The sequence below is a fragment of the Corvus kubaryi genome, unplaced genomic scaffold (assembly GCF_017639235.1).
Source record: "Corvus kubaryi isolate FWS band 111438036 unplaced genomic scaffold, C.kubaryi_AGA036_p1.0 37367, whole genome shotgun sequence".
In the NCBI taxonomy this organism is placed as follows: domain Eukaryota; kingdom Metazoa; phylum Chordata; class Aves; order Passeriformes; family Corvidae; genus Corvus; species Corvus kubaryi.
Genome location: NW_024581119.1, coordinates 2,567,872 through 2,589,666, shown reverse-complemented (window position 1 = coordinate 2,589,666; position 21,795 = coordinate 2,567,872). Strand labels below are relative to the sequence as shown.

At 50.2% G+C, this 21,795-nt stretch overlaps 1 protein-coding gene across 5 annotated transcripts in view; it reads left to right on the top strand.

Moving 5' to 3' along the window:
- The window catches only part of LOC121667599, a 95,015-nt gene that overhangs the window by 20,794 nt on the left and 52,426 nt on the right, over positions 1-21,795 (top strand). The window contains exon 1 of one of the 5 annotated variants that reach the window (XR_006017114.1): positions 2,867-3,083. The exons of 3 other annotated variants lie outside the window; for them this stretch is intronic. The gene's annotated coding sequence lies outside the window, so the exon portion shown is untranslated. Of the gene's footprint in view, positions 1-2,866; positions 3,084-11,857; positions 12,122-21,795 lie in introns of those variants that run through there. One more of the 5 variants, XR_006017115.1, reaches the window with a different exon arrangement.

Here is a 21,795-nt window from a genome sequence, read left to right as displayed (position 1 = left end):
GGGCGCCCTGTGCCAGGGCCTTGCTACTCTCACAGCCAGGAATTCCTTCCCAATATCCCACCTAACTCTGTGGTGATTAATTTACAAATAAGCCGTAGTTTTTCCTTTGTTGGCGTGCACAGATGACTCCAAAACATGAGGGAAAAACCCAAAACTGACTGGAATTCTGCCTGGGATCATTTATAGGAGTCCCAGCAAAATGTAAGGAAAAGGCATCAACGTGGTTGCCCAGTTCTTCCTGGGATGGGAAATTAAGGACCAGCAGACACATCCCGTGGGGGAGAGGTAACAGGGTAGCTGGGAAAAGCGGGGGGATTGGATCCTAGAATCCCAGAGTGGTTTGGATTGGAAGGGACTTTAAAGATCATCCACTTCCACCCCCTGCCATGGGCAGGGACACCTTCCACTCCCCCAGGTTGCTCCAAGCCCCACCCAAGATGCCTTTGGACACTTCCAGGGATGGAGCAGCTTCCCTGGGGAGGGTTAGAGTGAGGGCAGGTGAAAGGGAATTTCTGCATCCTTAAACTTTGGCTCTCGTGCTGCCTCACCCCTCACTTCACACCTCGTGGCTTGATGGATCCCACCAGGGCTCTGCACCAGTTTGTCTGCAGGCACTAAAGTGCAGGCTGGAGAGCTGGGATTGCAAGGCAGGCATTTCCCTGATTTCCCCGAGTAGGAAATCGATGGGCAGCAGCACTTGGAGAGCGAATTGACAGCAGTATTTACTCCTCGATCACACACGGCGCTGCCGGGGCGCCTTAATTCAATGTTCTCAGGCACTTTCAGGATGTTATGCTAAGCAAAGGCTGAGCTGTCATTACATTTTTATGAAGTCAATGCAGTTTCTAACAGCTCAGAAAAAAGAATTTACAAGAATTGATCAAATATCTCATTTTTCTAAGGGAATCTGCTCCTCTGGATTTCCCTGAGCTGTCAGCTCGCATTGATATGATCTGATTGATGCTGTTTGCCACATTAAGAAACGTTGGGAGCTAATCTGTTTTAATCCCATTCTCTGTTTTTAATATAATACTCTTGAAGGTAACTGAAGGTTATTACTTATTTTAAATAGCTTAAATATTTGTGTCAAAACATTGTCCTCAGAGGTTCAAATCCAGCCTTTGCCACACGGCTTGAGGGAGGAGAAAAAAAAAAAAGAAAACCCCCAAAGCACCAATGTTGAGACCATTTGGAATGATCTAATCCATGCTCCAAATCCCTTTGTTCTCCTGTTCCCTTGCAGTGCTGGAGAGTTTGAGCTGAATGCCGTTTATTGGGTGGTTGGAGGGGGTGCTGGCTGCTAAGGAGTTTCTTCTCTGGGCTCTTTGGGGAGGCTGCATTTTTCCAGCTCCCAGTTTGCTCCCAGTTTGGATGAAAGCTGCCATATCACAGGGAATTTCCTTATGGAAAAAAACCTGAGAATCCACAGGGAAAACTGGTACCTTTATTGCTGGGGGAGAAAGCTGTGCTTTTCCAGGACTTTCAAACCAGTATTTGGGGGGATGGATAAAAAAAAGCAAAAAGGAGTCCTGGGGTAATGAGAGTTGTACATTATCTTTGAGGAATCATTTATCTCTATGCCAGTTGTTTAGCTGGGTTTGCCAAGCTTGAAAATTTAGATTTATTGGTGCCAACAACAGGAATGGAAGCATTTAATGGGCTTGTGCTTTATGGAGGTGACGAGGAAAAGCAACAGAAAGTCGGGAGGTGGCTGCGATTGTGCATCCCTGGCTTTTTTTTGGGTAGCTCTCTTAGGAATAAATTCAGACTGCTTGAAAGAAAAGACCATTTTTAAGAAGAGAGATGTATGCTACTGGACATGGTGTGGGCAAAACAGATTAACTCCAGCATTTCATTGATGTCAGGACTCAAACTGCTGACATTTGAACTTTGAGTTGCACCTTTCCCTGGCTGACCTGTGCTGTGGTCACTCAGCATCTCCTCCTTGCCGGCTGTGCCGGGATGAGGCTCCTCTCCCATTTCCAAAGGTTCTGGCTGGGGGCCCCCAGAGCACCCCCACGTTTGCTGGTGCTTGTGTTTCGCTGGGGCTGCTGTTGTTTACCCCACACGCTCAAACAGGGCTCGCACTGGCTTCGCAGGAGCAGATGTGAAGCACAATCTTGGACGCCTTCCCAGCCCTCGCTCCGAGCGTCCAAGTGCTCAGTATTTCCTGCACGAAGCCAGTCTAGTCTGACACAATGCCAGCTGCACGGAATGTGCTCTCCCAGTGAATGCTCAGTGTCTGGGTGGCTCGGGGCTCGCACACAGAACCACCGTTTCCACCTTTTTACCCCTTTTCCACCCCGTTTCCTTCCCGAACCTTCAGTGGTGCCGCGGTGCTGCTGCCGCTCTCACAGGGAGCATCTCCGAGCAGCAGCGTTGGGTGAAATGAGGGGTTTGTGTCCAAAATCTCCCCGTGCACCTGCTGCTGTTGCTGCACATCCTGGAGCAGCTGCCACTGGGCCTCTGCTGACCCAGCCAGCCCCTGGCAGTGGCTTTTTGGGCTGAGCTGTCCCCGTGGAGGCACAACCTGTGGTCCAAAAAAAGGGATTTTTCACCTGCTTCTGATTAAGTCTTCAGCTTCAGAGCGAACAGCTCCATGTGCACTTATGGTTTATGTAGATCAAGGAAAGTGGTGAGCACTGAGTCCCTCCCTGCCAAGTTTTCCCCTCGCTGTAGCACAGAGTCCACTTAAGAGCTACAATCTGGTTGCTTCATTTGCTTTCAAATTCGCCTCCCATTTGTTCCTCCAAGACATTTGGGTAAGTGGCAGCATCTGTCTTGTGTTTGTGTTATTCACACTGAATTTCCAAATGGACATTTCAAATGGGTGCAAGATGCTGCTCTGGCTTGGAAATCAGACTTCTCCAGGCTGTGCTTGACTTATTAGATGTAAAACAGGCTGGGGTTGGATGTGGGGCTGGATGGAGACCTCCAGAGCAGCGCTGGAGCCCGAGCAAGGAGCGTTTTCCCCTCTAAATCTCCATCAGCCCGGCTGCGGAAGGGCCACCCCGTGAAAGGTCACCTGTCTGGATAACGGGAGGTGTTCAACCCCGACGGCTTGGCCAGCTCTCAGCCCCCAGGTGAGCCGCATTCCGCTGGCCCAGGGGCCCTCTAGTGGCATTCCCGGCTGGATCTGCTCTGCCTGGCTCCTCCCTGGGTGGGCAATGTCCCTGCTGCGGGTGCAGGGGTGACCTGGCACCAGCTGGCCCTAGAGCAGGGCGCCCATCGCTGTCTGCATCCTCCCCCGGGACCTTTCAGCAGAGCCAAAGCCTAAATTGGGTTGTGAATAAGGCTGGAACCACCATGTCGGGCTTCTTCACTTAATAATTTCTACTATTTCCCCTTTATTTCCCTTTTTATTTCATTCTTCAGCTTTTTTCCATCATACCTTTCCGCAGTCCCAGGCCCTCTTTTCAGTCTGTTTGTAGATAAATCTCCCTTCATCCATCCCCTTTCCCCTTAATCAATTTTTGGAGGTGTCAGAGAAATGGTTCAGATGTTCCCAGCAGCAAATAGAAGCTTTAAGTCGTTCCCTGATGGTTCTACTCCTTATCCCTTTCATTTACAGTGGGGGGGGGTAATACAGATAATTGCAGATCCTGTACATCTCAAACTGTTTGTGGTGATAGTTGCAATTATCCAAAATAATTGGCAGAAAGATCTGTGGACTTAATGTGCCGGGCTAAATTAATACTCTTAAATGCTAGAATTTTACCAGCCTGTGTTTGTGCCGTTGCTCGTGCTGGATCTCCTAAAATGGGCTAAATTGGCCATGCTGGCCATGAGGAGGCATCAAAAGGTTTCTGGTGTCGTTTTAGATTGGAGTTTATCTGAGCAGCCATTAGGGAGGGCAGGGAGGAATATCACTTGCACCCACAGGAATCTGGCTTTTTTCTCAACTCATCCCTCAAAGAGTTTAAATAGAGGCAAAATTTTCATGTGCAGAGCCATGCCCAGGTTGCCCAGCCCGAGCTCACAGGAAGCCAATCCTCAGCAGTGTTCCTCCTCCAGTCTGCAAGTCCAACCCTCTTCTGGTTCCTCGGTCTCCATGGGAGGTGTGGACCAGCAGGAGCTCGTTTCTGGGAGTTTCAGGGAGAGGAAAACATCTGGAATTCCTGGGTAGGGCATTCCCCTTCCCTGGAGGAGCAGAGCTGCCCCACTGCTGAACCCCATCGCTGGCCCCAACAACGAGTGAGAAACGTTCCTTTGGGGAGTTGTAAGATACTGAATTTGGGATCGGAGTCAGCCAGGGTTAAATCTTTGTGAAAATCTGAGTTGTAAGGGGTGTGCCTGGGCACTCTTCAGATGGAGCCAGTCAAAACCTCCAGGAAAGGGAGCTGGGAAGGGGCTGGGGGTGCAGACAGAGCTGGTGCTTCGCCCACGGCCATGCAGGCGGCTCAGAAAACAGACCCAGGCTTGGCTTTGCCAAGAGACCTCACTCCCCCAGCAGCCAGACTGTGGGGAGAAAGACATTGGGAGTGAAGGGCTGACAGAGACTGACAGAAGCTTAGCACCCTGCTGGATCCAGCCTTTGGAAAGGGGCGATGAAAGACAAAATCCTCGGCGCTGCGATGGCAGCGCCGTCCCTGGTGCAGCCCTTTGTCTGCGAGATGCCAGGCAAGGCTGTGCCAAGGTGCTTTTCCCTGACCATCTGCCTCATGAGCCCACATGCCAGGCTTGATGCAATCCAAAGCCTGATAGCACACAGGCCTGCTGGTTTATGAGGATCCATTTCGCAATTAAAACAAATATTTAGGATTTCTTCTAAATGAAGGGGCCAAGTCCTCGCGAGGGAAGTCTGGCGGGTCTGAGGCTTCCCTTTCTCTCCTGACAGAGGCAAATTGCACTGAGATTCCAGTCCAGAGGTCGTCTGTGTCATTTCAAAACCGTGCTGGACTTAAATAGAAAGAACTACAGAAACTAGAAGTGCAGATGGAGAGGGCACTGACTGGGTGGAAGGCACATCCTCTCCCTTCTGCTTGGCTTGGATCTGCAGCGATAGGCAAGGCAGGAAAGGTGGAGGTCACCCTGTTATCAGGGAGGCTGATTTTGGCTTCACTTCTCCTTTACAATGTCCCACAGGGGCACCTGGGGGGAAAACTCCATCCTGGCTCAGCCTGGGCCACTTTCCTGAGCTTCCAGGGGCAGGATTTCTTGCAACAAGGCTTGATGTTTCCTGAGCTTCCTCCTAGTGCTCCCACCATGTTAAACAAATGCATATGCTTCCTGCAGATCCTTGGCAGTGCTCTGAATCAATCCTACATGGAAATGAGGAGGTCTGGCATGCCACTGTGCAATCCAATGGTCTCACACCCCAACAGAGCTCAGCTGCAGGTCATATGTTCCCCTCTGAACCACATTTTCTGATGAAAACCTTCTTGGCTGCAGCCTCAGAACCAGCTTGAGTGAAGGCAACAAGGCAGAGGAAGTGCCTTGGCCAGGATGGAATGACAAGCTGGGAGCAGAGCTGGGACCAGAGCGGGGTCTAATGACTCTCCTGGGTCTTTGTGGCCGTGGTTGACGGGCACAGGGGGAATTCAAACCCATCCATGCACACCTTCAGCCACTCATACCTGTCTGAGGGGCAGAGAGAGGGACAAAAATGAACTCCCCTGTGCAGGGATAATCCTTGGGCTCGTGGAAGAACCTCCAGGGTGTCAGACTTCGCCCATCCTGTGTCCGACACCCGGTGTTAGGTGCTACCCACTCCCAGTTTTTAAGCTGTGCTGTAAAAAGGAGCGTGGGACCTCGTTTTTTTCCCTGCTGGCGGGGTTCTGGCCGTCATTCCCTGTGGATGGTTCCTAGACACACATTCCTTTGTTTAGGAAGACCCTGTATCATGTTGACACAGCAGCATGTGGCACTGGAAAAGGAAATAGAAGAGGCTTTTGAACACAAACTGGGCTGGTGCTGCAAGAATGCAGGGTGTGAAAGGGCATCCAATACTAGGGAACAGTTTTCGGTTGGAGCTGAAAACTCAGATTTCCATCTTTGCTTCCTGCGTTTTCCAATTTGTAGGGAATTTAGCAGAGTGGGCAGGTTCAGTATTGGTGCAGTGGGTAAATCCCAGCAGGACTCTCTGTGGGTGCTGGGGGGGCAAGGAAACGCTGTGGAAGCTCTCTGGGTTCTTTGCCCTGTTCTTGCACCGTGGTGCAGCAACTCCCACTCCCCAGGCCTCAGTTTCTCCTCTGGGAATATTAATGCTTATTGGTAAAGTGCTTTCAGGGCTTGCCCATGAATTTTTAAAACACAACAGAATTGCCAAAAAAGAAAACAAAACAAAAAAATTTGCTGTTGGGTTCCAAGTCAATAATTTGCCACCCTCCAAGGACCATGTCCTCAATCAAAACACATCTGTCGCAGCCAGCGAGGCTCCAGCAGTTTGTAACACCTGTGTCAGAAGTTATTCAGAGCTGTTCCATGGATTTCTGTCTCCCAGGTTGTTTCCTGATGGATATCCCATGAAATATTCCTCTTGAGGGCCTTGCACATCCAGGGATCTTCCCTGGGATTCCCAAGCATGGATTTAATTCCTCATCTTGCTGAGAACTCTCTGTGGGGCTGTGCTGGCTTTCCCCGGGGAAAGTAGGGACATTTTATATCATCTGAGAAGTCCTTTTAGACAAACAGAGTGTAAAAGAGCCTTTCAGGGCACGAGAACTGAGTTTAATCTCTCTGTGCCTCAGATAAATAGGGATAACCGATCTTTTTCATGTGGCTTTGCTGGTTCAGGTTATAAGAATTTTTAGGATGGGCACTTAGGCCTTCTCCAAACCTTGTGGGGTGCCTGGCAGGGCTGTACCCCATTCCAGCCCAGGTGGGATGGCAGGACAGGGTGCAGAATTCAGCCCCCAGGTCTCTCTCTCTCTGCGTTTGGCCTCTCCGTCCCGATTTGTTTATCTCTCAGGGGCCTTTCTGTTTTCAATTCCATTGTTCTTCACCTGGGAATTTCAGGCTATTATTTAATTTCCTTCCAGCTTTCAGCCCTTCCCCCGTGCCTCCCTGGTCTCCCTGGCCAGCCCAAGCCCCTCTGTGCAGGGAGTTTTTACTTTTCTGCCCCTCTGTGCGAGTCAGTTTTCGTTGGCTCCGGCAGCATCTCCTCTTGTCAAGGCATTATCCAGTGGGGAGCCTGATTATTTGGATTCCTTCAGCTTCCCCTTTTAATATATCTCCTCTGTGTCCTGCAGCCTGACCCCTGCCAAAGGACCTGCCACGAGGGTTGTTTCTCCCAGTCTGGAGCCCTCCCCCAGCTTCCCTTTCATCTGTGTTTTCTGAGAGCTCTGTGCTTCAGGCAGCAAAGTCAGAGCAGGGTTTGGGGCCTCTGGGTCCAGCGCTGGATCCCTCCCCCATCACCTGAGAAAAGGCAAAAACCCCTTCCAGGGCCAGCCTTGGAGGGGGGTGGGGAATGGCTGAGCCCAGAGAGGGAAAGGAAACCATTTAATCCCTTTTTTTTTTGACTTTGCAGCATGGCTCCTGGAGGAGTGTAGGCGCTCTGGGGCAGACCCTGTGCCGTGCTCTGCAGAGCGCTTTTAGGGCAGCACACCTGGGACTAGTGAGGAGGTCCCTAAAAATTAGGAAAGAGAGAGTGTTGCTGCCAGGGTGCTGCACTTGTGGCTCCAGTATGCCCAGTGGAACCAGTTTAAAACTGTCCATGGGGACATCAGGGGGCCTCTCTCCAGGTTCAACACGAGGGAGAGATGCTGGCTGCTGTGATTTGATCCCCTCCCCTATGGAAACCTCCCCTCTGAAGAAGATAAACAGGATTTTTCCAGCCCCCTGCCAGCGTTTTATTTGTGAAATTGCTGGAGAAGGAGGAGACCTGTGGAGGTCTCCAAGCTAGACCCCAAAATCATAAAATATTTCTAGAAAATACTTCGCCAAGGTGCTGTTGAGCAGGAAAACAGAGAGGGAAGGATGGAAAGAGGTATCAGCTGGCAGCTTTCGAGGGTTTCTCTGCAGAGAGAACAGTGTTCAGGTGGATGGCTCCCCATTTTTGGCTCAGGTGAGGTGGAAGCCACACCCAGAGCAGGCTGTTTTCCACATAGCACTGCTTCTTATTCTTAAAATATTCCCAACTATGCCTCCAAAACTGGTGTAAAACAATTTTTCAGTGTCCCACGGTGTTGTTGGATCCTCCTTTAGCTCCCACCTCTGGTCCCTCTCAGTGCAGCATGGATGCAGAGATGGATGATTGGATCTCAGGAGATCGTGTGTGTGTGGTCCAGGGCCTGCAGCTTGGTGTGGGTGCTGAGAGTGGTTTTTCCCTTCATTCAGCCTTCCCAAGGAGAGGCAGCAAAGCCTTTGGAGTCATCCAGGAATGGCTGTGAGTTGTCACTGCCCGTCCCATCGATCACCCAGCACAACGTGACACCTCGGCCAGGGAAATTCAGAGAGAAGCAGTTTTCTGTCAGCTCCAATTTACCAATAAGGCCTTTGAGAGCAGGGCTTGAAATGACTGTATTCTCCATGAAAACCTCTTTTAGGACATACAACAGGAGATTCTTCTCGGCCAAAAACTCTGTTTAAAGTATTTTCCCGCTTTTTCTACCACCATCCACCACCTGGGTCAAGAGTACCACCAGGTTTTGGCTCTTTTGAGAGTCAAGAGAGGGTCCTGAAATATTGTCCCTCACCTAGGGAGATGTCCCAGCACTCATCTGAGCCTGAGCATCTGAGCAGGCCCTTGCTGAGATGCAGATAAAATTTATTAATATTAAGCAGCAGCTCATCATTGACATTTTCAAGAGGAGATGCTAAGGTCAGGGCTATAGGAAATCTGAATCCATAGCTAAGGACAGTTGCAGCCAAAATTTTATAGATCCTTCCAAGTGCTGGATGCTGCCTGAATTGCTGAAGTTCCTCCTGCTCAGAGGAAGTGGAGATTTGGGCTGAGCCTGCTGCAGTTACCAGGTTCCATGCCCCTGTTAAAATGCATTTATGTCATCCCCACTGTGTTTCATCCTCAGACATTTGGTTCCAGGAGTACAGCAGCTCTCTCCTAAGGTTTGGAGTAAACCCCGTGGCAAGTGATGTTACAGGAAGCAGAGATTTGACATCTGGGTCAGAACTGCAACGCGCTCTCTGCAGGTTTGAAACTCCCCTGATATCAACCTCACCCTTGGCAGTTCCCTGGGTGCTCCCAGGTGTAAATTGTCCTTCCTCTGGACAGGCTCTGTGCTCCAGAGTGCAGTGGAGGAAAAAAAATCCCACCGGTTCATGTGTTAGGGGAAGGAGGAGAACAATTTTCTCTGTTGTTCTGTGAGGTGTCTGACTCAGGACTTGCACTGTGGAATTTGTGGAGCTGTCTCCATCCTTATTAATCTCCTGTTCCTTTGGTTTACAGTGAGCCCTCCAGCAGGATGATTCAGCAAGGGAAGGGCAGGAGGGAAGAGAAGGTGGGCTGAAGCCTCCACTGGTGCAAAAGGAACTCTGAATCCCTGGTTTGGGGAGGTTTCTGTCGTGTCCTGGCCCAGGGAAGAGCCCTGCAGTGGTTCTCTGCTAAGGCACAGAGCACAGATTAACTCAGAGCTCAAAACTCCTTATTTTCCTTGGCGTGGTGAGCAAGGAGAGCTTACATGGCAATCATCCATAATACATGACACAGGCAGAGAGACAGAAAGCAAACAAAACTGAGATCAAGTGCCCAGGAAACACAGCAGCCCAGGGCTCACGGGGCTGAGGGCAGCTCCTCTCTGCACCTTGCAGGGCAGGATTCCCAGGCAAGGTGCAGAAAACAGAACTGAATCCATCACCCTCCCAGCACCCATCTGCTGGAAGGAGTGGGGGAAATGGAAGACTGGATGCTGGGGGGGTCCAACCTGGAGAAAAGAAGGCTCTGGGGGTATTAGAGCCACTTCCAGTGCCTAAAGGGGCTCCAGGAGAGCTGGAGAGGGACTTGGGACAAGGCACGGAGGGACAGGACACGGGGAATGGCTTCCCAGTGCCAGAGGGCAGGGCTGGATGGGAGATTGGAAGGAAATTCTTTGCTGTGAGGGTGGGGAGGCCCTGGAACATGTTGACCAGAGAGTTGTGGACTTCCCATCCCTGGCAGTGTCCCAGGCCAGGCTGGACAGGGCTTGGAGCAGCCTGGGATAGCAGAAGGTGTCCCTGCCCATGGAAAGGGGGTTGGAACAGGATGATCTTTAATGTCCTTTCCAACCCAAACCATTCTGGGTTTCCAGGTCTAATTCAGGCTCCTGCAGTAGCTGTGGAGCACCTGGTTTGCTGCTGTGATCAATAAAGAGCTAAAACCTGTTACAAAAGTCAGCTTTGAGGCAGACTTGTGCTTTGGCCCTGTGGCAGAACTGTTTTGTCTCTGCAGTGGGAGGTATCTTAGGGATTGCAGGGCTCTGCCGTGGATTCAGCCACAGATCTCTGAGGGAAATTGGCTCTTCCTTAGTGCGTGGTCCTTCCTGACGTTTTCAGCAGGATGGGGTTTGGGTGAGGATCTCTCTTCCCCATCTCTGTGTTTGGGTCTGGGTCAGTTCCTCAAGAAGCAACGAGAGACGCAGACCTGGCCAGCTCCACGTGCCCGGCAGTGACACCAGCTCTGAGTGTCCCCAGGGAGAAAGGTGGCTCTTCCTCAAGCAGCTAAAAGAAAACGCCAAAGTTTCTGCTGTAAAAATGAACTAAAAAATACTCTTGTCACTCTCTGATGGTCCTTAAGCTGTGAGGGACGTGTGTGTCAAAAAACAAATTTGAGGAGAAACATAATCTTGAGTAGTCCTTAGCAAAACTAGGGAAAGTCAAAGTATTTCTTGAGCCTTCTTTGTTTAATCCTGACACGGTGATTTATTCCCCCCTAACACATCCACCATCCCCCTCCACACACACACACACACACACGTCCAACAGGGCAACTGCTCCAAATTTTATTGGAAAAATATAAAACGGCTTTGCATTCTTACCTTTATTTCAAGACCTCCTACAAGAAACAGGAAGGGTAAACATGAAAGATCTGTTTCCTTTAAATTGTGAGTGTGGGGGAGTTTTCCTGTAGTGAAAGGACTGTTTTGAAAAGCTCTAAATGCTTTTGAATTGAACACATAGGAGTAACGTACACACGGTTTGAATTTACAGTTCTGGGTCTCCTATCCCCCTCCATATGAATCCTGTAAGTCAGACGTGTTGCTACAGTGATTCCCACCGGGAAAGTCTGGACCTAGACTAGGAACAGCTGTAGATCTACAATCCACCAAAGTCGGCTTCTGAAACAGATATGAATTATTGGTTCAGTCAGATAAATATGGCTTTGCCTTTCCCCCACAGGCAACCACATATGGCACTTGGAAAGAATTAAAACCTTTACCCTTGGCCAGGTCTGGTTAAATAATGGCTCTTTCTTATACTTTCCCCCTCTCTCCATTTCCTCTCATTCATTCTTCTTTTCATTTTCCTTTCATGATCTTTTTGGCACCGGCACCCGAAATGTCACCTCCTCAAAGTGACCCCGAATTTTCCAGTGTCACCTACGGGGCTGCGGGAGTGCGGGCGAGGCAGACGGGTGGGAAAACATGGAGCTGTTATTCAGCGGGGCTGGAGCTCTGAAAGGAGGAACAAAACCACCTTTCTGCTGCTCAGCATGGCTGTATTGAGTCCAGAAAAGCCTCAGAGGCTGCTGCTACATTGTCAGCCGAGCTCGGGCTTGTCCCAGAGCCCGAATTCACCCAGCACCCCACAGTGCTCGTGCAGGAGGGTGCTCTGCCCCTTCTTGGGGTCCCCTCCTCTGCCAGAGTGATTTTTATGTGTTGAGCAGCTCTAACAGTGAGGAACAATGGTCTGAGGGTGAGGCATCACGGGGAGATGAGGGATGTGAGGGTGCCTCCAGCCTCTTCTCCCCATTCCCAGCTCCCTGTGCTGCTTCTGCCCCTCCAAACCCAGGGCACACAGGTGCAGAGCAGCATCCCTCAGATGAGGATTCAACCTCACAGCCATTAAACGCTCTCACCTGCCTCTCATGGGCTCCCTGATCCCTCTCCTCTCCCTGCTCCTCTCTCCTACCCTCAGTCACTCCTCCAGCCTCACGAGCTGCCCTCTGGCCAAGCCCTCCACCAGATTCAGTGCAGTTCCCTTCCTCGAGCTACTTCACGGGCTTTAAAAATCGGGAATTAAGAAACCTGTAAGTTGCTGCTTTATCTCATTATCTCCTGTTTTGCATTTTAATGTGCCTGCTCTAAAAAAGCCCTCATTGATATTCCGGTTCGGCATGTGTTTGTTTGTGTCTCTTGGGAAAATTGGCTACAGATATTACTAAGTCAAAAACACACACAGGAGAGTTTGCTGCATATTTTCCTTTCCTTTTTTTCCTTCTTTGAAAGAAGATGGTATTTTCTTCACTTTCTTGAATAGCAACAGAGTGGAAATGGTGGGATTTGGAGGCAGCTCAGGATGTAGGATGTAATGCACTGATCTTGGGGTCTCTGGCTCTGTGTGTGAACTCCGGGGTTCTTCCTCCTCACCCTGCAAAAGGACCCTGCTTTGAAATGCCTGGCGTCCTCCTACAGCTTCCCAGCCATGCAGCACCTCTTCCCAAATCCTCAAAGTCACAGGGACAACCCCAAAGACCAAGCCTCGGGGCTCCAAGGCCGGTGTTGAACCAGAGGTGATCCCAAAGGCCGGTGTTTCCTGCCAGTCTGGGAGGGTGGCTCTGGCAGGAGTGTCCCACCACAGCCTGTGGGTTCCTAGGAATGTGCAGAGGAGCCTGGAAGGGCTGGGATGGTCTGTGGGTGGTTGGGGAAGAGGCCACGTGGGCAGAGGCAGGTGCATTCCAGCATTTCCCTGGCTCCAGCAGCAGCTCCGAGCTCGGCACGGGTCCTTCTGGAAAAGTACAGGGGACTTTATTGGGATGGTGCTCCAGGAATATGTTGCCAGGGCTTGGTTTTCCTCTCCCTTTTGAGGTGAAAAATGAGCTCTTCTGCCCTCTGTGCAATCATTAAAATCCCTCTGGTGCTGCTCTCGAATTGTGGTTTAACTGCAATGCTCCTGACATGTTTCCACTGCTGCTTCCTGCTATAATCCTACAGTTAGGGGGACTTAGGATGGGAGAAACAACCCTCTGGAGGTGGTGATGCCTCTCCACCAACTAGAGAGGGAGTTTAAATAGCTGCTTCAGACTAGACATTTAAATTTTTAGGGGAATAAAATTTACATGAGGTGAACCCCAGGTTGGCTGCTTGGGAAATCTGTGTCAAGCAAATCTTTGAAGAGGTTTTTAAAAATGCAGTTGTTTTCGACATCTCCTCGAGAATCATAAATGTTAAAAGCACTCCTGTCAGCCTGGGACTCAGCAGAGGGGGACTTCTTGGTTGGATCTCCCTGGTTTTTGGCACTGCGTTCTGTACAGGTGGCATTTTTGTGGTGGGAGGGGAGGATCTGCATTAAGAAATGAAGATGTGCTGAGTACTTTGTCAGCTTTAGGGTTTATCTTGAGCAGGGGATGACCTGGAAACACCTGTCACATCACAGAGATGCTGAATAAGCCAGCAGAGGCATGTTCCCACCCAAAAGATGTTGTCACACGTCCTGAATCACCTTCCTTGATTATTGATCTGGTGTAAGCAGTGATGCAAGACCCCAGCTCCATCCCACTGACACATCCAGGTGTCCCTTGCTGCCGCTTCTGCTGCTCTCTTTGCAGCTTTGAGCAGTGTCCCAAACTCTTCTGGCAGCCTCTCCTTCTCCCCTGAGGCATCGGCAGCAAATGAAGGCGTTTCAGCAGAGCTCCTCTCTGTTCCTGTGCGAGCAGCTCGGTGTGGCCGATGGCAAAGGCTGCAGGGACAAACTCCTCACCCTCATTTCTCTTCAGGGGCCCAGTGCAGGAGAATAAGCAGGGATTTTTCACACGGAGTCTGAATTCCAGGGCTGGATCGTGTCTTTGGACCCCTCTGCGCTGCACTTCCAGCCACCATCCCGAAGTTCTCCCGGGGGATGGCGGTGTGGAACAGAGGCACATCCCAGGGCTCAGGGTGCCCGCATTAGCCCCCATCTCGGTGCCAGCAGAGACCCTTCCCACCTTTGTGCTGTGTCACTTCTGAAACCACTCCAGGTCCCTTTTGCTGCTCTGCTTTTGGAAGGAGTAAACTCACAAGCTCCTCAAAACTAGGCTTCGTTTTCAAATCCCGAAATACAGGGCTCCCTCTCCCCTGGCAGTGACATTCCCGTCGTCTCCAGCACGCTGTGTTTGTGTGAGGGCAGGTGGGACATGGACCCGCTCACCTCCAGCGAGCACCTGTAAGTCCTGGCAGCGTTTTGGCCCCCAGCCCACACCTGGGGACACATTTGGAGCCAGCCCCTGGCAGCACCCAACCCCTGCAACCCCTCTCAGCACACCCTGCCCCGATGTGAGGCACCATTGTGCTCTAACATTTCACTGCCAGGATTCCTGCCTTTTTATTTGTCGTGGGTGCTTTTTTCTCTCTCTTTTAATGATCTTCTTATTTTCTTTAAGTGTTTTGATACTTCCAGTGGGACCACTGAAGGCAGGGCCTTTCCCTGCTGACCACCCTGACACTGTAGCCCCTGTCAGGGCTGCTGTGGGCAGGAAGGGGGAATAAATGGGAAGTGCAAGGGAAGAAATGGCACCGTTGCCAGATGCTCCAGCAAGGAAACACTTGGGGACCCTGTGATTTGTCCCTGCTGTGTGGCAGAGGCTGCTGTGCACCGACAGCACCCCAGCCATGCACTTAACTGACTTTAAGAGCGACCGAGGTGAAGTAACCCTTCTTTATTTTTATTTTTTTCCTTTAAATACCGTGTGGTGCCGAACTGAAATTGCAGCCAGCTTCTATTTTCAGAGGGCTCAGTGAGAGAATGTTTTTATCTGGAGATACAATGACTGTCGCCCTGTAGCCTGCAGTTCCCATGCTGGTGCTGCCAGGGCCCATGAATGCGTGCTTTATGAGCTGCTCTCGCAGGTGTTCGGGGGGCATGTAATCACTAATGAATGCTGGGGACACACAAACTCGGGGCAGGCTCTGGCACAGCCAGCCAGGCCAGGCTTTTTTTATCACTCTGTGAGAAAAAGCAGGAAAAAAAAAAAAAAAAGGTCCAGAGCTTTTCCTTCGAGAGCTCTCCCAGCCTCTGCCCAGCTTGGTGGTCACTCACTCCATTTACACCCACCCAGATAGAAGTTTGGGCATGGAATTCAATGTTTTGGGGTTTCTTTTGCCTCCCTGAAGGAGGAATCCCAGAGTGGGCAATGCTTTCGTCCACGTGGAGTTTGCAGGGGTTGATCTTGAGGATTTTGTGCTTTTTATGCTCCTGTCTCTCCCCATGCCAGGGCTGGTGAATAAAATAAGGAGCAGTGACTTCAGGAGGAGCGCAGCCCTCGGAATAACTTGGAATGCGTGTGTTATGGACGGGGCCTGTTATGATAATGATGATTAATTTGCCATTAAGCCTGTCTGATCCTTCCCCCTGTCCCACCCTCCCCAGGCACAAAGGGACAGGGACTGAGTTGCAGGGGCAGTTTGGGCTTTGGCAGGCTGGGCTTTCAAGCCCTTGGCTCTGCAGCCAAACAACGCGCTCTGAACAGAGTTCTGGGTGAGGAATAACAACAAAAGCAACCCCAAGCAAGGCAGATTTTAAAAAGGGAGAAAATCTCTGTGATTTTTAACTCAACAGTCCAGAAAAGGAGGGGAAACGAGTTTATTTTGTGACTCTCAGCCAGACTTGTTGGATAAGTGACTTAAGCCCTCCTGGCTCCAAGGAGAGCAGAGGTGAGACACCAGCAGTCACACACCAGGTTTGCTGATAAGCAGCCTCTGGCTTGGGTTTTACTCTGGGAGGGAACAAGGATTCTCCAAGCCGGGAAATGCCAGAGTGTTCCCACAAAATTGGCTTGGAGTCACTTTTGGCTCGGAGAATCTGAGCTCCAGCTCACCTGTGGCTGCTACAGGTAGGGCGGAGGTGGCCACTGATTCCTGAACTGCTGGGTCTCAGCGTGGCCAGGAAGTTCAGGTGCACAAGCTGGATGTGAATCCTACCTGGACAAAGTGGCAGGATTTCCCCTGGGAAAACTCCCAGTGATTCCTGGTTTTTATTATTATTATTGTTGGTTTCATTTAAATGCTCTGTGGGAAGAGAAGAGCCCCCAAGTTATGATGACTTTTATCAGTCAGTGTCAGGTTAACAGCTATCTATAAAGCCATACATCCTTCAGCCTGAAAGGAAGATACTATTTTGGAAAAAAAAAAAGAAAAATTAATATTCAGGGTGTGCAGCCTGAGCCAGTGTTTTTATTTGTGCTCATATTTTTCACTGCCTTTCTTTTACACCTCAAGGACACATTTATGATCTCCTCATGGTATTTCACTTCTGAGGTGATGGTGATGCCTTGAGAAAAAACAGATCTCACATTAATTTGGCCCCCATTAGAGTGCTCGTGGAGCAGGGAAATGCGAGTGCAGCTCTCGGATCCTTGGCTGCATTTATCAGGAATTTGCCATTTTGGTGCTTTATTTCTGCAGTGCCAATGCACACAAAGGCCTTGGGTTGGGGCAGCACAAGTTTTCCTCAGAAATAAAGGCAGAGGGAAGCACTCCCCACCCTTCTGGAAGTGGCACCCCTGAAGAATTACCCAAAAATCCAGGATGCTGTTTGAAGGGAAAAGAAAGCTTTGTGCGTGTTTAAAAGTGTGGGTTTTACCCTGCAGAGGAGGAGGCAGAAATGCTGAGATGGTCTGCTAATAAATGAGGGTAATTAGTGATGGGGAAGGATAACACCTTGCACTCACAGGGTATCTTTCTCATTAGGGACTGGGCTGGTGGTGTGGTGTCTCCTCTAGGGCTGAGGGAAATGGGTGCTGGAGAAGTCCAAGATCATCTGCAGAATTGGTGGCACGGCAGGAAAAATAATCATCGCCCCCCAAGTGCCAGAAGATGCTTTAACCCCCAGGAAATGCAGCTTTTTGGTTGAATTTTTTTTTTTTTTTTTTTTTTTTTTGAGAGCTCTCTGGCTCTTTGAGCATTTTTCGAGCAGCAATGCAGCACCTGTAAAATAGCAATTCTCCCAATTTCCATGAGAGAAGTGACTCACGCAGGGAGGAGATCACCACACCTTTCACAGCTCTCCAGCAGGAGGTTGGCAATGTCTGGGTCAGCTCAGGAGCAGCAGACACAGGGACCAGAGGCACACAGGGGTCTAAACTCAGGGCACCAAATTCCCAGTGAGGACACAGCTCTGTCTTGACATGGAAAAGGAATTTTTCTCTGTCGTTTGTCACAGTCTTGGCTTTTCTTGGCTCATTCCTGGAAAAAAGAGAGCGCCCAACAAGCAAAGACAGACAAGGTTTGGTTCAGGGAAGGATGAATTTCCCCAAGCCGCATGGTGGCACCAAGTCTTTGCCTGAATTTGAATTTACTCCTTCACGTTGTGTCACATCCAGCTTTCCTCAGCCATCGTTTTCCCAGGATGTGAGCACCCTTTCTCTCATTCCTGCAAGCTCCATCCTCTCCAGTTAGGAAAAGGGCAGAAATCCTCCAGGCTCTGCCCCACCACCCTGTTCAGCTCGTCACCCGCTGCTGGGTCTCTTTCTGCAGAGCTCATCATCACCCCAGGTCTTGTTTATGCTTTGGAATATTCCTGCCTCTGTCCGATATCTCGTACTTTTATCCCTGTTGGATTGCAGCCAGTTATTTCAGACGATTTTTCAATTTATCCAGATAATTTTGAAGGCTAATTCTGATCTTAACATTCTGGTGGGGCTCTCCCAGCTCTGTGTTGCCCACAAATTTAATAAACAGACTCTCTGTCAAGGTCCGCATGGAAAATGTGGAATAGAAACAGAAGCACAAAACCCTCCTTCAGTTTGACACCCACCACAGCAAAATTTTCCCCAAATCATGCTGGTTTCAGCATGGAGGGAATGTAATTTCTGCCTGAAAAAATTCCAAGCTTGCAGCTCTCCCAAACACTTCCAGCTCTGCTTTGTTGTCAGATCTGTGTCTCACCTTAAAATTAAAACAAAAAATACGACTGAAGCACTTTGAGATTTTTAAGCAGCACCTTTCCACTCCCAGGTAATGGGATATACATTCTGGAGATGACATTTCCATTCACAAGGATCTCGGGATCCACCACAACTCTCCCTGGAATATTTCCCTACCTCCAGGCTGAGGTGGAGCAGCCATTTTAACGCTGCACCATTTAAACCCCCCGTACATGATTCCCTCCCGAGCCGTGGAGTTTGGAATTCTGGGGAGCCACAAACTTCTCGGGCTGTAATCAGTTCCTTCCTAACTCGAAGCCGCCTCAAATTATAAATTGCTTCCCTCACCGATGCAAAATGCGGCGGCACAATGTGGTGATTGATGCTATAGAGGAAACTCTGGTACAGTTTGCACGCTCTCAAATGTAATCCTGGTGCAGGTGGGGGACTGAAGCACGGGGTAAATGCAGCTGATTAGATATTTTGTCTCATTCAGGAGCCTTTTCTGCCAGCACTATATGACTGAATGCATATTGCATGAGGGGCCTGTTCCAAAGTCCATTGAAATGGAGTGAAAGGCTCCTGTTTTTCCCTCGGCGCGCTTTGGAGCAGGGCAGGAACACTGTCAGGCACACACAACAGAGATGTTGCGTTTCGGTGTGAGGAGGACTGGCTCTCTTAATGGCAAAAACAAATGTTTTCCCCATGATGTGTGGAGCCCTTAATGACAGCAATTCCTCGGGGAGCCCCGGGATTTGCAAATATTGAATGTATTTCCATTTTGTGGGAATTGAAGGATGGAAAATTAAAGGAGGTGGCCAGGTCCTTAGAGAAGAGCTGGAGCCTTGACCTCTGCTCTAGCCTGGGACACTTGTCCTGGCAGCAGTGCAGCGGGAATGTGGCTGGGATAATGCTCCTCACTTCCAGCGCCATTCCTGCTTGGGAAATGCCCTTTCCTTGCTCATCCGGTGTGTGACTCCAGCCAGGTTGTTGTTAGTCCAGGTGGGGAAGAGCTTGTGCCACACCAAAAGGCAGCACAAACTAGGAAACTCGCAAGAAAAATACAGTGTTGATGTTTTTGGGGTCTTTTCTGGGGACAGTCCCAGCAGGAGCCTCATCCCTCATCCTGTCCCAGCAGCGCTGCACCCTCAGCTGGTCCAAGAGCAGGGCTGGGCCCAGGAATTCCTCTGGGAGCCCGGACAGGAGGTGAGAGGGCAAGGAATTGCCGAGCTGGGTTGATTTTCCTCTGCGGTTCCCAGCCATGGATGAGAATTTCTCTGGTTTCTGCAGAAAAACCGCTTCTCCTCGCTTGCATTTCTGAGTTGCCAGCGCTGGGGACGAGCAATGCTGGCTGCACCAGTAGCCGCTCCTGCTCTGCAGAGGCTACACCGAGACACAAAAGGCACGGGCAGGGAATTTAATCACTTTTTGTGGGGATCTGGAGCCCGCAGGTGGGACAGACATAGGGCACTGCTGCCGAGGTAGGAGGAGGATCCTTACCCGCATCCCTGCGAGCATCTCAGGGTCTTTTAGCCCGAGGGAGGCACCAGGGGCTGGGGAGGGACCCTGCCACGGGCTGGCAGCCAGGTCTGTGTCCCCTGCCGGCTTGAGCTGGGTCTGTGCCTCCCCTAAACGTGCCGCATTTATCCGTGCGGCGTCTCTCCTCCTCGTGCCCCTTTCTTTTTTCCTCCCTCCTCTCGCCTTTTATAGTCACGTCAGGCACGGCTTCAAGGGGCGAGGGCAGCTCGCCAGAGCCTCCGACCTTCCCCTGCCAGCGCCCATCGCTGTCGGGAGCCGAAAATTGAGCCCGAGCGCCGGCTCTGGTGCGGCTCTCGCGCAGGGAAATGAATAAATAACCGGATAAATAAAGTGGAGGGCACCTCGAGCAGAACGCCGGTGCGTGGCTGGAGGTGCAGCCTCCCCCTTGCAGCCCTCACCGGTGAGCAGTAAATGGAACTTTGTTCCCTCTCGGAAGGGTTTTTCCCCCCCTCATTTGCTGGTTTCTAGCGGTGCTCGAGACCTCCAAGAGGTCTGGGCGCAGATTGCAGTGACTCCCAACCTGGCTCCGGCTCTTTGTGCCAGTGGGGCATTATCTGCGGCTTTCCGTCTTTTTTTCTTCTCCCTCTTTCTTTAAAAAGCCATCAAACAGCGCGTACTATTCAGTGATTAAGATTATTTGGGTTCGCTTCAGTCCTGGCACGGTGCTAATAAAAAAAAAAAAAAAAAAAGCCCGACCCAGCGTTAAAGGGTTTGTTCTCTCATTTGCAGAAGGAACCGTCTCACTATGGGAATGAACAATTAACAACGTTTAAATGAGCTGAACTTGGTCCTTTTCTCCCATTGTCTTTGTGCCTTTTGAATCATCTGGAATTGGATTTTCTCCGCTGTCTATTTTCCGGTGCGCTAAAATGTTTTACATAAATCATAGAGCCCAGCCCCGAGCCGTAACCCCCTCGTCCCCTGCAAAAACCACGAACATGTTGTGCTTAATCACCTGGATCTGTTGCACGATTGCCATCTTTGCTGATTATGATTTTTTTTTTTATTATTATTATTCCCTGCCATTTTTTTTTCCTTAAAGGAAATACAGCAGAGGGATGGGGAGGGCGTTCTCTCCCCGGTTCCGTATCCGCAGGCATTGCTGCCTTCATTAATTAAAAATGATAGCGAGGAGAGCGAGCAGAGGGGTTTGATCTTTACATGGGAAAGGCGGCGTGGAGCCTCTTCTAAACCTTTTGGCGACGGATTTCAACTCTTCTCTCACGCTGCAACCCCAACGGGCTGCATCTGTATATTAAATATATATATATATAATTTAGGGGGTTTTCCGAGGTATATTCAAATATAAATATGTTGAGTATATGAGTATATTGACTATATAAGTATATTGAATGTATAAGGGTATTGAGCATATAAGTACACTGAGTATATAAGTATATTGATTATATAAGTATATTCAATATATAAAAGCATTGAGTACGTATTAAATCCATAGGTGTATTGTTATAGTATATATATTATATATAGTATATATAGTATATATATATTATATATAGTATATATATTATATATATACTATATACATTATATATATAAAATATATATATTATATATATTATATATAGTATATATATATACTATATATGTTATATATATAAAAAATATATATATTATATATATAATATAGAGTTATATTAAATACCCCAGGAAAGGGATGTGACACGGAAACCAGGCAGCTCGTGGTGGTTTCAGCGCCTGTCGGGTGATGCTCAGGGCGGGTTTATCGTACCGGGGCAGCCCGAGCGGCGGCGGGGCGGGGTCAGGAGGGGGATTTGGGGCTCGGCCGGCCGTGCCCGAGGGAATGGGCCGGGCCAGGGGCGATGGGAGCCGGGCCAGGGGCGATGGGAGCCGGGTCGCCCGGGCCGTCCGTGCGCGCTGCCGCCGCGGCGGGGCCGGCGCACCTCAGATGAACCCGGCGGGGCCGCCCCTGTTGCCAGGGTGGGGCGGGGAAGGCGCGCGCTGATTGGCTGCGGCCCCGCGCCGGCAGCCAATGGGAGGGCAGGGAGGAGGGATGCGCGCGGGGCGGGGCGGGGCGCGCGCCCGAGGCGGGGCCCGGGTCCGGCCCCATCCCGGGAAGCGTGAGGTGATATCCCGGGAATGCTGAGATTGATATCCCGGGATCCTGAGACAGATATCCCGAGAATGCTGAGATAACCTGGGATCCTGAGATAGATATCCCGGGAATGCTGAGACAGCTATCTTGGGAACCGTGAGATGATATCCCGGGAATGCTGAGATATCCCGGGAACCGTGAGATACATATCCCGGGAATGTTGAGATATCCCGGCATCCTGAGACAGATATCC